Source organism: Staurois parvus, unplaced genomic scaffold (genome assembly GCF_062004578.1).
Source record: "Staurois parvus isolate SC_StPar_1 unplaced genomic scaffold, SC_StPar_1.0 ptg000339l, whole genome shotgun sequence".
NCBI lineage: Eukaryota > Metazoa > Chordata > Amphibia > Anura > Ranidae > Staurois > Staurois parvus.
Genome location: NW_028318135.1, coordinates 1,241,399 through 1,258,379, shown reverse-complemented (window position 1 = coordinate 1,258,379; position 16,981 = coordinate 1,241,399). Strand labels below are relative to the sequence as shown.

At 40.5% G+C, this 16,981-nt stretch overlaps 1 pseudogene; it reads right to left on the bottom strand.

The window, feature by feature from the left end:
* Positions 1 to 14,511: 14,511 nt before the first annotated feature.
* Positions 14,512 to 14,627, bottom strand: LOC149456994 (U2 spliceosomal RNA; annotated as a pseudogene).
* Positions 14,628 to 16,981: the final 2,354 nt, after the last annotated feature.

Below are 16,981 nucleotides of genomic sequence, written 5' to 3'. Positions count from 1 at the left end.
CCATGTATTGTCAGGATTGATGTTTTTGACAGGTTATCAGTGTTTAGAGGACCTACCACCGGTTAAAGCAGTATTAGACCCAAACACAAACATTTACGGCATTAATATGTTTTGTTCTTCTGATTTCATCTGGTGATAAAGCCAGCGAGTCTGTTGTTTTTCAAAAGTACAAGCTTTCTAGCAGAATGTATCAGTTTATATGGATGAGACAGACTGTTTAACACTGACAGGGGTGATTAAGATGATCAGCTTTTATTTATTCATGTAAAGCCTTTATCCCAAAAGGACAAAATGTTTGATGTGACTGATTATGAAGTGTGAGCTGAGATTGGCTTCAATTTGTTATTGTATTCAAGTCTGCTAGAACATTTAACACCTCGTCCCCCTACACTGACAATGCTGCTGTCTGCTGTGTCTCCTGTGCTCATTTATCCAGAATTGTATCTCACTTATACAGAGGTGTGTTACTGGCCAGATTGCCGGGTGAAAACAGAGGGAAAAAATCCAAGGAAAAGAAAACTGATGTAGCCACCACTTGTAATGATTAGTAAGCTGTAATATATAAAATGTTTGGTTTTGCATTTAATACCACTTTAAACATGTTGCTATCATTCCCATGCATCATTATGTCAGACTACTTGCACCACTATTAAACCCTTGCACTTTCTTTCTTTTTGTTTCACTGACATGATGATATAAACAGATAAAGATCTATTTTTTTTTTAAAAGAGCACTAATATACAGACAGACCAAGGTACTGTTTCAAAATATATTTAAATCTGAACTCATGGGAAAGTAAAAATCCTCCTTTGCAATGTGGCTGCTCCCCAACTGCTAGGGTTAAAAGCTCACTTACTTCTAGATGGCAGGCTCTGCAGCCTCTTCTTCCTTATGCTTTTGTTGGTCAAAAGCCACCAATGCCATCAGAAGCATTGGGTTATAGCTTTACATTGGACAGAAGAGCACTAAGAAACAGTCCATCACTGGAGCATAGGAGAGCACCTTCTGGCGGGGAAGCAGTGGACCTATTGCAAGGGTTAACTGCTCATTTAGGTCTAGGGGAGAGTAAAAGTGCATTTTCTTACCAAATCCTCCACTCCGCTGGCAGATGGTGCTCCCCCAAGCTCGAGCAGTGGACTGTCCCTCAAAGTCCTCAAGTCTAATGAAGGGCTATGGACCCTGCATTAAGGGAAAACAGGTGTGTAGGTACTTCTATCTTCCCACATAACAGCTTTGCCCAATGCTCAGACCTTGAGGCTGCCAACACCTCCAGCATACCAGGATAAAGAAAGGGATGGTCCTCACTCAGAATGACATCCAAAAAGAGATTTTTTTTTATTAAATAAACATGTACAATGCTATAAAAACAGCCTACGCATTTCATCCAAAATGCATAGGCTGCTTTGACAGCGTTGTACATGTTTCTTCAATAAAGGAACATTTCTTTTTGGATATCATCCTGAGTGCCAACAATCCCTTTCTTTATTATGGACCATGCATTGGTCTTGATGATACCAGGCCCTTACACTGCTGGAGCATGAGAAGATGCTGTAGGGACCAGTCCAGTAGTGTGGAGGAGTGGAGGGGCAGGTGAGTAAATGTATTTTTCCATGCCCACTAGACCTAAATCAGCAATTAACCCTTCCCCACTGCAAGGGAGAATTTCCAGGCTTCCTGGAGTTCAGCGTTAAGTATTTTTAATGAATTTATAACTGGATTAAATGATGGGTCTTTTATATCTGCCTACATTTCACTTCAAGCGTATTCAGGAGACAATAGGCTTTGGTAACGCTTGCAAGAATCTCCAAGGAGTTCCCAAGTAGTCTTTTGGTGATAAAGAAAAGAAATGCTTCAGGATTCTTTGATACAGAAGATCTAACAGATTTAGGGACACCTGGATTTAGTTTACAAAATGTATTTATTTTACTGCTTAAAGTTTGTGACCTTAGCAGTTGTGAACACATAAATATGTTGTTGGTTTTAATAAACGAACGCCCCTGATACTAAAGGCACGTGACATTCTGCATTTGCTGACTTAAGGGAAGCCAAGGAAATGTAAATAAAAAGCAAACATAATCTTGTCTTGTTTCATCAGCTGCAATAAATACACATGCCTGGATTTTGTAGAAAAACACTGAAGCTTCTCTCTGCCGCTAACGTGTGAATTCAGAACAATAGAGAAACAATAGACGATGTGGAATACTTTGATTTTTTTCCAATTTTATGCTGGCTTCCGTTAACAGGCATTGTTGTTTTATTATGAGTGGATTTTTAAATTAAATAGAATGCTTCTACCAAGTTAAATAAGAGTTTTGGCCAGTACAAACATCACTAGTAGACATATCATTTTATACCCAAATGTACTGATATCACATCCCTATTATACTTTATGAATATATTACCACACCATGCAAGACTTTGAAGGTGTCACATACTGTATACATGATAATTATATATATATATACTGTATACAAAGTTTTTTTGTTTATTTAAAGTAGAGCTAAAAAAAAAAAAATCACTGACAGGTAGGGAATTTTATGACAAAAGAGACCCTAGTGGTCTTCTCTCTGCCTGTCAGCATTTGTGTACACTAAGTTGTGCATGCAAAGCTCAATGTATACTTACAGCATAGCACTGGGCCATGATGATGAGACTCCCATGCGCATGCGCAGGAGTGACATCATCGTGGCCCGACCAACTAAATGGCCAAAGAGTCAGAACAAGGAAGGAAGAGAGAGCAGCACTGGAGGGGATCATTTGCCAGATAATTCTACCATAAATTGCTAATATGCTGTGCATACAGTATGTTGGTACGTTAATTGGCTCCTGTCTAAATTGACCCTAGTATTTGTATGTATGAATGTGAGTTAGGGACCTTAGATTGTATGTTCCTTCAGGGTTAGGGACTGATGTGTATGTACAACATACTGTATATGTAAAGTGCTGTGTAAATTGATGGTGCTTGTGTGAAATCTATGTTGTTCCTTTCAGTCTTTCTGCTTTCCAATTAAAAACTGAGCACACTAGGCATGAGAGCATAGTATTTTCAGTTTTCTAGCTTAGCTGTGAACTCAGTTTTCTCTCCTTCAATGATCAGTCTTATGCTGACATGCCCCTCCCCCCCCCGTCAATACCATTCACTGGGAAGATCAGCATTCTGATGTTTCTCCTCCCTTACTTCTCTATTCAGCTGAGAACAGAGGATACTGTATGTGTTCACATACAGATCACAAGGGGGAAAAAGGCATTTATTATGTCTTTTATATCAGGCCTTGAAATTTCCACTCTCCTGCTCGCATTTTGCGAGTAGAAATAACATGGGGGCGAGGGCCAGATCGATCAAACAGCAGATGGATATGGAGTGGGGTGCCGGTACCAGAGGCCGAATAAGCTTTCAGGCATTAAGCACTCACACACTACCCAAGGGCCCAGAGTCCTTAGGAGGTCCTATGACAGGCTCCTGAAAGGATGGGGAAGGGCCACAGGGTGGATTGTGCAAGCGTGCTACGAGTCTGGTCTGGTGAGAGGAGAGAGTGACTGACAGAGCCCAAGGAGGAGGAAAATCCACAGACTGGTGAGAACTCAGCATGTAACAGTGGGAGGATGGGGAAGAAATGTCTGTGACAGGAGTGCTGAGAAACGGAGTGTGACAGGCTGAGAGAGCCATAGGGGAGACCTGCGTGTGTCTGTGTATATGTGTGTGTGTGTGTATGTATGTGTATGTGTGTATGTATGTATGTATGTATGTGTGTGTCTGTATGTATGTGTCTGTGTGTGTCTGTATGTATGTATGTGTGTGTGTGTGTGGTGGTGGTGGGGGCTCTGTATTCACTGTATGTAGTAGGGGGCCCTGTGTGTGTTCTGGGGTGGGGGCGCATTGTACCATAAGGGAGACCATATGTTCTAAAAGGGGGGTTGTGTGCTCATTATAACCTCAAATTATGGGGGGATGGTGCCATAATTGTGAGTAGCAGAAATACCAATCACCAGAAATACCAATTTTTTGCCCCCCCCCCCCTTTTTCTTCCACCCCATTCTCTCTCTCTCACCCCCCTTTCTTTTTTTAAAAAATGGGGGTAGAGGCTACGGGGGAAGGGGGGGGGGTAAAGGAGGGTGTGTATTTATTTCTGTAACTGTATTCTGCATAAAACATTTAACAGTGTCATTTAATGAGAGAATTTACGAGGGCGTGTTTAGGGGAGGGATTAGGGGCGTGACAGGGTAGCAGTTGGGTGGGGTAACTGGTGGCGAGTAACTCTTACGGCATGCTAGTAGCTCAGGACTTGAAATTTTAAGCCCTGTTTTATATCTATACACAAATGTTTTGTCTTTCATTTCTATTTTAAACTTTTTTTACAAGGTGAGGGTTTACATATTCTTTAATTCTGCTTTAATACAGTCACATAATAAAAAAATAGTACTCCAGATATACTGTACAGTATTCAGATAAGGTATACACCCATATAGCACTACCCTCAACCACTCCATTATCCAGCTCTTGTATTCCAGTGAGAGCAGTACTTCAGGAGAATGGTACTTTTTTGACACAAAAGTAGTGATGGTGTGAACAAACTGCAATACCAGTAAATTTATATACAGTAAATATGTGTTACCGAATGTATAGATATAAATTATATGTGCATAAACAACACTAAATAATAAGACAGCTGTTGCTAAAACACTGATTTGTGTTCCCACAAATAAAAGCAAATATAAATCTAGAATGAGTGTAGCGCTGCTGACAATAAATATTAATGTGCAAAGAATAATCAAATTCAGAAATAAATAAATTATAGTGTGATACCTTATTTTTATAATCTAGATTTGAAAGATGAAATAAAGTTCATAGTGCAGTCCATTCATTAGAGTTCTTCAAATGTGCAATACCCTTGACATCTGTGAATACATTTATATCCCACACCAGTTGTGAATCACACAAATGCTATCTGGGTCTCAAAACACCACTTGCTCCCTCCAGGCTTCCAAAACTTTCACCTCAAATTCAAAATAAAACGGCATATATTGTCAGATTCCCCTATCAACACTGACTATGCTGATGGGGATATTGAGTGATTTTTGAAAATGGCATAATCTATGGCCTGCCTAATGCTTGCACCGATATACTGTATATAGAGGTATCCCACCATTTTCTAATTCATATATACACAATTACATTTTAACAGCTCTATTGTAATGTAATATTGTGCCCTGGCAAACAATGCTTTATGGGAGACTGCAGGAGGTTAAAACTGTGATCAGCCAAGCCACCTCACCCTGGAGATCAGGCTAATCTGAGAAATGACAAATCCGTATTAGTATTATATCCATGTTGTAATCGCTCTACATCACCAATTACCAGCAGCTTTATTATTTTTCTCATATTATTTTATTGCTTCAAATATTGGTATAGTTCCTATATACTCTTACAGATAAACCCAAGTATTCCTATTTAATTCTGCACAGCACAATGGTATTCATAAGATGCAAACTCCATGCAGAGAGTGTTCTGACTTGTATTTGAACCAGGGACCCTAGTTACCCTAGGGAAATGCTAACTTGTAAGCCACTGTGTTATGCATTGTTCTTGGGGGTGTTGAAATCATCCAATCCACTCACCTCATCTATAGATTTATTTTGTCTCCAATAGGTGTTGGTGTTATTTATCATGTGTATTTATATAGAATCAACAATTTACACAGTGCTTTACATAATGTGCATTCACAACAGTCCTTGTCTTCAAGGAGTTTACAATCTGCATGCCCTCTCTTATGCAGGCCATAGATGGGTCGTTTATCTGCCGAAATTTCGTCTGCACGAAAAATCAGCAGATGTTCACACTATTAGTGGGGCCAGCCCGTCGGCCATTTTTTTTGGATCTTCTCGGTTATTTTTATCAGTCATGCTGTAAAATCCACAAAAAAACAGACATTTTTCATGAACATTGGTGGCAGCATCGGCAACGACCGATTTTTTTTTATCAGCCAACAACTCATCCGATAAACAACCAGTCTATGGCCTGCATTACATATATATTTACTACTAGGGCCAATTGGACAAGAGACAATTATCCTAGCAGCATGTGTTTGGCATGTGGGAATAAACCCACACAAGCAAAGGGGGAACAGGTAAACTTCATGCAGAAAGTGTCCTGACCAAGATTCAGGTTGGGGACCCCAGTGCTACAAGGGCTAACCAGTAAGCCACTGTGCTATGCATGGTTGTGTCACTTTTGAAGTGTTACAATGAGTGAAGTGGAATGGGTTAGATGCCATCACTCATTTAGCACTGATCCAAAGACCCTCCCTTTTTGCCCCTATTCAGCATGTTCCCAATATGATTTAATTTGTTTTAAAAGCATACTTGTTTATGGTCCTTGCCTTGAAAACCTCTTAGCAGAAGCGTTTTTATCTCTACCAAAGTGCTTGGGTATAGATATACCGCAATGGGGTTGATTTACTAAAACTGGAGCGTACAAAATCTGGTGCAGCTCTGCATAGAAACCAATCAGCTTCCATGTTTTATTGTCACAGCTTAATTGAACAAGCTGAAGTTAGATGTTGATTGGCTACCATGCCCAGTTGCACCAGATTTTGCAATGTCCAGTTTTAGTAAATCAACCCCAAAGAGTTCAACTACACTGCCTGGAAGCTAGGCCTCAATTCTTTATCAATTGTATCTTTAATAATATTTGGTTGTTCAGTTAATAAATGGTGTTTAAGTGAGAATTAAATAGATTTGTATTGCCTATGTATTCTTCTTACGTATAATAGTATTTTTTTTTCTGAGGAGTACAGTGAAGGTCATAATTACAGCAGATAAAATTAAACTAAACATGTCATGAAAGAAATATGGGAGCTGCCCTTACTGATTTTTTTCTGAAATCCTATGTACTTTGCAAATATCCTGATCAACTGTTTTCAAAGGATATTTAAATCCAAAAGATGCAGTTTTTGTCACATTCTGTGAACTGAACTAAAAGAACACACTTCCCTCTGTAAACAATACTAATCCCCCTCCACCCTTGTGTAATGGAGATGAAGAAAGGTAGACATGTTTGAAGTCTGGTCTGGGTGACAACCAAGTCTCCCTCCATGATACAGTGGAATAGGTGTAACACCCTAGCACAAGAAGTGTATTAGTCACATGATTTTAATTCCTTGATAATGCCTGAGCCACTGATAACGTTTATAGGTTAAGAATGTCAGGGTGAAGTCAAAACTCTCTATACTTGTTTTGGGTCTTTGACTCAAAATTTTGAAGCAAGGGCTTAATGCACGTACTTTCGCACTTAAACCCTCAAACAATATTTTTTCCCATTGGATGTACATATCCTCTGCATAGTGTATATGGAATTCATTTTCCATGAAGCTGAAAGTTTATTGAAGAATGAATAAAAGGCAGAAAAATAGAAATGGTCTGATATTCCAAACCAAACAAGTGGAATTTTGATGGTCAGTAATCTTCTGCTAAAACATTTTTAGGATTGGACTTATTTGAACCATGGGATAGTATATTGTCATGTAAGAGTACTCTTAACTAAGTAGACATGAGGCCCAACCAAAACCTGAACCCATTTTTTTTTATCAAATCCAACAAAGAAATTTATATGAATGCAAAATCATAAAGAAGCTATAAAAAAAGGACAATGTACTCAAAATGTGTTGAACGTTTAGAGAGTATGTATTAGTGATGTAGCAGATTTTGGACTGATTTTACAGTGACTGCACTGCCCACTACTCTGTGACATAGTTCACATTGATAACCTCTTTAGTTACTGTCTGCTAAAAATTGTTTTCCAAAATATTGGAGAATCACCCAACAAACAAAAAAATATGAGGCCAATCTCCTTCTAAAAGGACAGTATAAACTTTAATAGGCTAATCCACCAACTTTTCTAACACGTTTTATTCCACTAGGACTTAATTGCAGACTTGGAAATGGAAGCAAACTGGAAAATCAGTTTGTCCCGTTTATGTCAATTCATCAATTGTTTTGTGCCCCTTAATGCACATGAAACACATTGTCTGTTGAGTAGTTTGACTAATCTAGACAATATTTTTCCATTCTATGGCCAGCTTACCCATTCATACTGATGTTGTATGGTAACGTGTGATAAAAATTTCAACACGCATTAAGTAAAAATACACCTCTGCTACTGTGAGTGCCAGACACACATATAAATATTCTTTACACTGAGGGATGCCGCAATACTGAAGGTGTGCCTTTCTCTTGTGGTGTGGGGTATTGACTGCCCGTACAATATGAATGGGCTTCCTAAATTCAATGTGCATCAGCACACAAAAAATTGTTAGTATGTGTGGGTTAAAGCTGAAATAAATTATGCTGTATATTTTTTTAAATGCCCTGCCAGAAGGATTATGCTATAATGTGCTAGTATGCACAACACATTAGAACATTATGGCAGACTTACTTGTCAAATGAAGTCCTCCTGCACTCCTTGTCCTGGAAGCTTCCATCTTCTCCTGGTCTTTCTCCTGGGTTCGCTCTGTTAGGCCTCTTGAATGGCCAGGCCATGATTATTATTATTATACAGGATTAATCCCTGGTTCACATATATGCAGCCGTGCAGGCTGTGTTTTGCGCGGGCACGAGAGCCCATTCATTTGAATGGACTCCCGTGCCCCGTGACATGCAGAGAAGAAGTCCCTGCACTTCTTCTAAAAACGCAGCCCGCACAGGAACCTCGGTTCCCAGTATGTTTGCCTTTTCCAGTGTGGGCAACCTGCCATTAGAACTAATGGCACCCGCCCGCAGGTCCGCATTTCTCTGTGTGGGTGGTGCGGCTGCACAGATTTTCGTGCGGATCCGCAGCGGCACCACCCACACAGATGTGAACCTAGCCTTATATAGCGCCAACAGTTTGCTCAGCGCTTTACAATATAAAGGGAGACAATACAGCAATGATACAGTTAAATACAAGAGGGTTAGGAGGGCCCTGCTCCTTGGAGCTTACAATCTAAGAGGGAAGGACATCACTCCTGCACAGGAGTAACTTCATCATGGCACACAGTGGTGCCGTAAATGTACTTATGCACTGCTCATTGTACATTATTTATGACAGGCAGGGAGAAGCATTTATGACAGAAGAGACCACTTCTATCTCTTCTGTCTTCTGACTGCCTGCCAGTGTTTTTTCAAATCTTGCGTTTTATTCCGCTTTAATTCACTGTAATAGTGTGAGTCCAGATTCATAGAAAGGCTCATGGAATACTATCAGTGATACAAGTGAAGGGTTAATTATATCCTACATCCAGTCTATATCCAAAAGTAAGGATCTCTACCAGGCATCTCACAGCAAGGTAGATTTATGGGGTTTCTTTACTCGGGCTCCCTCCTTTGGCTCCATTATAAATGTCCTCATGTATATGTCAGAATATATTTAACAAGGTTTGGATTTTTTTCCTATGTATTCATGTGGTAAAGTATATAAAGAGGTTTAATATCTTTATGGGATTAGCAGTATTTTAGGTAATGAGCAGCTTGGGTTGTTTAGACATTTTCTGTCTCCAGATATACTGATAACCAAATGTCAATAAACAATGGAACGGCTGGATTGGTTTCTTGAAGTTAAAGTTAAATGGCTGGATAGGGGCTAGGAATCTATGAATTTGATCCGCAAACAACAAAGAAAATGTTTTTTTACAAGCAACATGAAAATCAGAGACATGGTTAATGAAAGTATTACATCTAAAATCTTTATTTGAACAATGTGGAGGTAAAACAATTAATACAATAATATCCAGAGAGTTCACACTTAAAGCTCTGTGTACTAAAAATTACTTGAACAATTGTTTATTAATAGAATTGGCTTAAAGGGGGAGATGTACTAAAACTGGAGCGTGCAAAATTTGCTGCAGTTCTGCACAGAAACCAGTCAGCTTCCAGGTCTTTTTACCAATGTTTAACTGAACAAGCTGTAGTTAGAAGCTGATTGGCAACCATGCATGGCTGCACCAGATTTTTAGTGCTCCAGTTTTAGTAAATCTCCCCTATAGTGTGTCTAAACACCGCCCCCCAAAAATAATTAACCACTTCAGCTCTAGAAGGTTTTACCCCCTTCATGACCAGGCCATTTTTTACTTTTCACTTAGCACTGCGCTATTTCAGCTGGTAATTGCACGTTCATGCAATGCTGTTACCAAACAAAATTGAAATCCATTTTTTCATGCAAATAGAGTTCTTTTGATGGTATTTGATCACCAATGGGTTTTTCAAAAAGTTTTTGCAAAATAAACAAAAAAGACCAAAAATTTTGAAAGGAAAACTATATTTCTACTTTCTGTTATAAAAAATATCCAATAAAATGTAGTCATCAATTTAGGCAAAAATGTATTCTGATACCTATCTTTGGTAAAAAAAAAAAATCCCAATACGTGGATATTAATTGGTTTGTGTGAAAGTTATAGTGTCTACAAACTTTATTATATATTTTGGAATTTATGCAGCTTTTACTTTCTGACTGCCTATCATATTTCTTGAGGTGCTAAAATGCCAGGATAGTACCCCCCCCCCAATGACCCCTTTTTAGAAAGTAGATACACCAAGAAATTTGCTGGGAGGCATTTTGAGTACATAGAAGATTTTACTTTTTTTGCCACAAATTTTTGGAAAATTGAATATTTTTTTGGAATATTTTTTTTTTCACAGAGTTGTCACTTAAATGATATATTACTTACACATGCCATGAGTATATATGGAATAACACCCTAAAACACATTTTGCTACTTCTCCCGAGGATGGGGATACTACATGTGAGAGACCTTTTGGCAGTTTTGGCCCCTAAAATAAAATGACCACCTTCAGGCTTTCAAAGAGCATATTTCCTCATGTCACTTCCTCACTACCTATCACAGTTCACAGACCCTAACCCCCCCCCCCCCCACACACACACACACACACACACACACAAATTACCCCTTTTTGGAAAGTAGACACACCAAGAAATTTGAAAAGAGGCATTGTGAATATTTTGCAGATATAATTTTTTGTCACAGGGTTTTTAAAAAGAAAAAAGAAATTCATTTTCATTTTCCAAAAACGTGTGGCAACAAATGAGATCTGCAAAATACTCACCAAGCTCCTTAGTGTCTACTTTCCAAAAAGGGGTCATTTGGGTGGTTGCTTCTACTCTTGGCATTTCAGGGCCAACATTAGAAGTTTATACTACACATCACCCACTCCACCACTTGAAGCATTAATTACTTATTTTGCTTTTTTTAATTCCTTATCTATTTCATTTTCATCACTTTTATTGTTATCATAGGGAATGTAAATATCCCCTATGACAGTAATAGGCAGCAACAGGTACTCTTTTCTGAGAAATCTGGGGTCTATTAGACTCCTCTGCCCTTAAAGCATCGGATCACACCAAGATCACATTTTCAAGTTCCCTAGTGGGAAAGTAGAGCTTGAAAGATCCGTGGAAGGTGGTGGGCGTCCCATCCCGCTGCTTGTAAAAGAGATCCAACGACTTCTTAGCCGCTAGGATTACTTTTACATGAAATCTAGATGAAAAGAAAGATACCAGGATGATTAAAGCGGACATATGACATGGTGGGACATTAAAGGCACAATACAACCATTTTAATAAAATATACATTTTATTGATATCTAATTAATAAAGTGATACACATATCATTATACTAACTCAGATCCATAATTACCACATTCCCGCTTTTATTGGCAGGTTTATCTATTATTATTTTATCTTCCAGTAAACCTCTTAGAGCGGCTTGTTGTTGAACAGTAAGGTTTGTATCAATCATTTTATTCAAATTTAATCTATCAGTTTCTTTTACTGTCTGCACAAGAAATGCCCAGATAGTTGGAGAAGACCAAAGAGAAGAAAACTTGTCAGATTTGGGTCTAAAGCTACCAATATTCTTAACTATATTGCTATCGGCATTGGTCAATTCTAAATTATTCATTGCAGCTGCCTGGGAACAGGTCAATGTATCTTCTACTCTATTCATATCTATTTCCTGATTCTCGTCGTCTTGTTCGTTTTCATTCAACAATTGGATAAGATATCTGAGGACCCTAAAATCTACCATTGTGTACCCTCTAAATTCATCTACATCATTCTGGTCGTTTTTCCAGGACCGGTCTTTGTCATACAAATATTTGGGGGGCCGAATGGGAGTTTGAGGAAAAGAAAAAGTATTTGATTCAAGATGGGAACTACCTAATTTGGAAACACTGCCTATATTCTGTTCTGGGTGTCTTATTATGCTACTGTCCCCCTGTGTGACCTGTGTTTGTCTCACTTGTGGGGTATACGTAGTGTCTGTTAAACTATGTTGATTATAGGGTTTTGTGTGCAAATTGTGATTATCCATACCTGGTGTGGATTTAGGAGAACAGGATCTTGTAAATAGTGCATATGCATGTATACTGGCACTTACTCTCATTTTTCCTGTGGGGGAGATGGTAATATGTGTGCCCATTATTAGCCACATATTAAGATATTTGGGAAAACACGGTGAAGATTGGCGCCAGATGGCCTATTTAAGGAGTGCTCATATTTAGTGCTGACTGGTCTTCAGCTCCCCCCGTGTCCTGCTTGTTCCTGTACGATTCCTCCATTACCGACCCAGCTTGTTCCTGACCCGACTTCGATTACTCTCCTGATACTGGTTCCTGACTCCGGCTCTGCTCCTGACCTTGGCTTTTCCTTCTGATTCTGTACCGTGCTGCCCGACTGTTGATGACCCTGGCTATTCCATGACTCTGCTCCTGTCTCTTGTCCTCACTACCTGCCTTGCTCTGCTGCATGCCTGGCAATCTACAAACCTGCTCTGCCTATTACTACGGTGCCCAAATCAGAGGATCATCAGCCTTCCAAGGTCATCATCTGCAAGAGCTGCAAACAACAACCACTGGCGCTCTTGTCCCCCTGGTCCCTAGACTCCCTCTGTTCCAACTTCAGCGGGGTCAGGGCTAGTGACACAAGTAAGGCCGACCTTGTCAATTCAGTCTCCCATCAGGTACGTGACACTAATGTTTCTTTTATATCTACATGTGCCTTGCTTTTAGAACCTCTGACATTAGCTCAACTGTTAACATTCTTGTGAATTCCATGTGAATTGTCTGGCAAGAGCTGAATTTGGATGGTCTGGGATTAGGGGCGGACTGACAACTCATGGGGCCGAGCAATAGGGGATCATGGGGCCCCTGTGTCCTTGCCCAAACTCAAAAAAGCCTATGAAAAAGGTACCAGGGGCATGTCATGGAGCCCCTACTGACCCTGGGCCCTCGGGCAGTGCCTGAATTTCCAAATGGTCAGTCCGCCCTTGGCTGGGATGTATTGTGCATATAAATTGCTTTGGCCCACAATCAACTGATACAAATCTTCAGTGAAAAAGAGTAGAGGGGCTAGAGAAGTGAATGGGACTGATCCTGCTGAAACTGTGTTTTTGGGGACTCTATACTAAGGAGGCACTAAAATAGTTTTGTTCATGGTCAAAATATTGATTGAAAAACACTATACTAGTAATGGCAGTGATCAGTGACCTATATTGTGAATAAGATAGTGTGCAGGCAATTTAGCGCTAGCTGACTCTGGCTGGGAGGGGCGCTAACTGACCCTGACTCTATCTGATGTCGCTAGTGGTAGTATTACAGTGATAAGCGCAACATTCTATATACTGATTTTATTTTTTTTTTAAAGTCCGCAAACGTGCAACTATAACGAAAAACCCGTAAGTGTTCACAAAAAAAGTGCAAGTGCAAAACACCACACGAAAAAGTGCACTTAGGGGTGTGCTTTGTCCTACCCGCGAAGGGGTTGGACCACTACCCTGATCCCCCGGGGCACGAAGCTCCTGACAGGGACAAGGTTCCTATTTGGTCCTCCTGGCCAAAAGGCCTAGTGGACCACCGTTCCTTGTGTCCAGCCAAAGCCGGACACCCAGTACTTGGTCAGGGGGCTCTCCCGAAGAGAAAACCCCCTAGGGACAGGGGAGGAAGGAACCAAAAGGCCACACATCCTTCCCCTAGACTTCAGGGCAGGCCCGAGGACCCACACCCTCCATCCTGTGAGAAAAACACACACATAAGTAAAGAAAAAGTGACAATATGTGGGAGTGAAATAAATTAAATAAATAGAAAATAAAAAAGTGGTCGTGCCAAATAGTGCACAGACCAGGCCCTGAGGCCTGTAGCAAAAATTGCCCTGATCCTAGCCATAAGGCCTGGTCCTAAGGGCGCTGTGCAGAAAAAGTTGAAAACACAGTGACCATGTGCCATCTTCACACTGTGTCCCACACCCAGGTGTTACTGGTGGCACCCCTGAGGCGACTACTCAGGGGGCACTGGTTTGCGGACTCTCTGCCTTCCCGACCCCTGGCCAGACAAGGTAGATCCGTCCAAATCAGGAGGAACTGGGTCCTTCCGGTCTCCTCGGGGGAATTACTCCCAGGCCCCAGCTACGTGTGGGCGTCCCCGTTTCTGTCCCCCCGGTACTAACCGTCCAGACCCCCATCATACCAGTGAGGGTACTATACAACAGTCATCCCCGCAAAGCTAGAATGACCGGGAGCACCCCCACTGGACACTGATAAGAACAGATACTACACTTGATCTTAGCCAAAAGGCTGAGAAACATTCTATATACTGATACTGTACTAATGGAACTGACTGGGTGACAGGGGTGATCAAAGGGTTAATGGAGTGGTCAAAGGGTTAACGTAGTGTTTTTACTCACAATATGGTGTTCTCTCTTCTCTCCCTGAACTGACAGGTGGGGGTTAGCTCACATTCATGCTCGAACCCGAAAATAGAACACAATGTAGGGGTATGTTGATTTACCCAGAGCCACCGCCAGGGTGGTCGGCAAGTAGTTATAAAAAAAAAAAACATGGAAAAAAAAATTCTCAATGTTTAAATTTTTTAAAATTATTTTGACTTTTTCATTGTAAAGCCAGGCATATTACTTGTTTAGGGTATTGTTAATGTTTACATAGTTCAAAGTTCAAAATTTTCAATGTTTTGTAAATAATAAAGTTGTGGGGCCTCTTCATTTCTATTGGCAGCCCTAGTGACAACACTCATTCACTGTAATGTATCTTTGTTGTTGGCAGTGTTGTCAATCTATGACAGTTAGTTTGTTAAGATTACAGAACACCTCTCCTAATCTCTATAACAGAGCAGAACTATTCTGTTGTTTCTGCAGAGAACTGGGCAGGGCTGATAAGAATGCACAGGACACAGGACAACACTGGATACCACAGAAAAACCTTCAATGATATATTGAACAAGGGAATGTTGTTAGGGTTTACAAACACTTAAACAGGTTATTTATTACATTTGCATAGATCACTAATGCTGATAATATTCTATGCTAATATTTTTTACTCTGGACTAATAAATGTATTTTTCAAAGACAGATAGGTCAGACTGGGCACACATTGCACCAGATTTACAAAAGTCAGTCTCACAGTGCCTTCAAAGGAGAAATAGGATCTCAAAAGTAAATCCCTGAAAGATACTTTTAAAGTGTACAATATGTGAACCCACAAAAATTTATAAACAGTATTATTGCTAAAGTACAGATGCTATTGAAACACATAACTCACCAACAATAAAAACCTTATTTTTTGCTTTTTACTGTATTTCAGTCACACGACCTCAGTACATTTTGCATAATAAGAGTGTTCCTGGACTTTGGAAAGGGTCCAAGGCATATTACCAATTGACAACAAGACTCTACGGGCAGAATTTGTCTGATCGATTTGTAGTCCCATCCTAGGAGCAGAAGAATGATGATAACTAGAGATGAGCGAATCGAAGTATCCGAAGTGGAATTCGAGTCGAATATCGGAAAAATTTCGATTCGTGCCGAATCCGAAAAACAGCCTAATTCGGACGCGCGAATCGAAATTTTTCCGAAAATGGCGGCTGACATGTGCGGCGACGGAGCGGGGATGTCGGGGAAGGCGCGCAGACAAGGCGCGCTGCCCCATAATGCATTCCTCAACGACATGTGATCGCATCAGCCAATCAGCAGCCAGCCAGCCAGCACTGTGTAATGGTCGAGGTATATATAGCGGCCATTTTGGAAATCTTCATTTGCCTGCAGTCATTGAACAGAGGCAGACCGCTCTGTACTAGGGACAGGGACAGAGTTAGGGCCACAGAAACGAGAATTGGGGACAGAGAGAAGTTACTTAGGGACAGAGAACCATTACTCAGGGACACAGACTTGTTAATGAGGGCCACAGAATCGTTATTTAGGGACAAAGAAACGCTAGTTAGGGCCACAGAATTCATACTCAGGGACAGACAGAATTTTCACTCAGTGCCAGAGAATTGTTACTTAGGGCCACAGAAACGTTATTAGGGCCACAGAATTTTTACTCAGGGACAGACAGAATTGTTACTGAGTGCCAGAGAATTGTTACTCAGGGACAGACAGAATTGTTACTGAGTGCCAGAGAATTCTTACTCAGGGCCACAGAATTCATTCTCAGGGACAGACAGAATTGTTACTCAGGGACAGACAGAATTGTTACTGAGTGCCAGAGAATTGTTACTCAGGGACAGACAGAATTGTTACTGAGTGCCAGAGAATTGTTACTCAGGGACAGACAGAATTGTTACTGAGTGCCAGAGAATTGTTACTCAGGGACAGACAGAATTGTTACTGAGTGCCAGAGAATTGTTACTCGCACAGACACAAAATTGTTACTTGCACAGACACAGAATTGTTACTCGCACAGACAGAATTGTTACTCAGGGCCACAGAATTCATACTCAGGGACAGACAGAATTGTTACTGAGTGCCAGAGAATTGTTACTCAGGGACAGACAGAATTGTTACTGAGTGCCAGAGAATTGTTACTCAGGGACAGACAGAATTGTTACTGAGTGCCAGAGAATTGTTACTCAGGGACAGACAGAATTGTTACTGAGTGCCAGAGAATTGTTACTTAGGGCCACAGAAACGTTATTAGGGCCACAG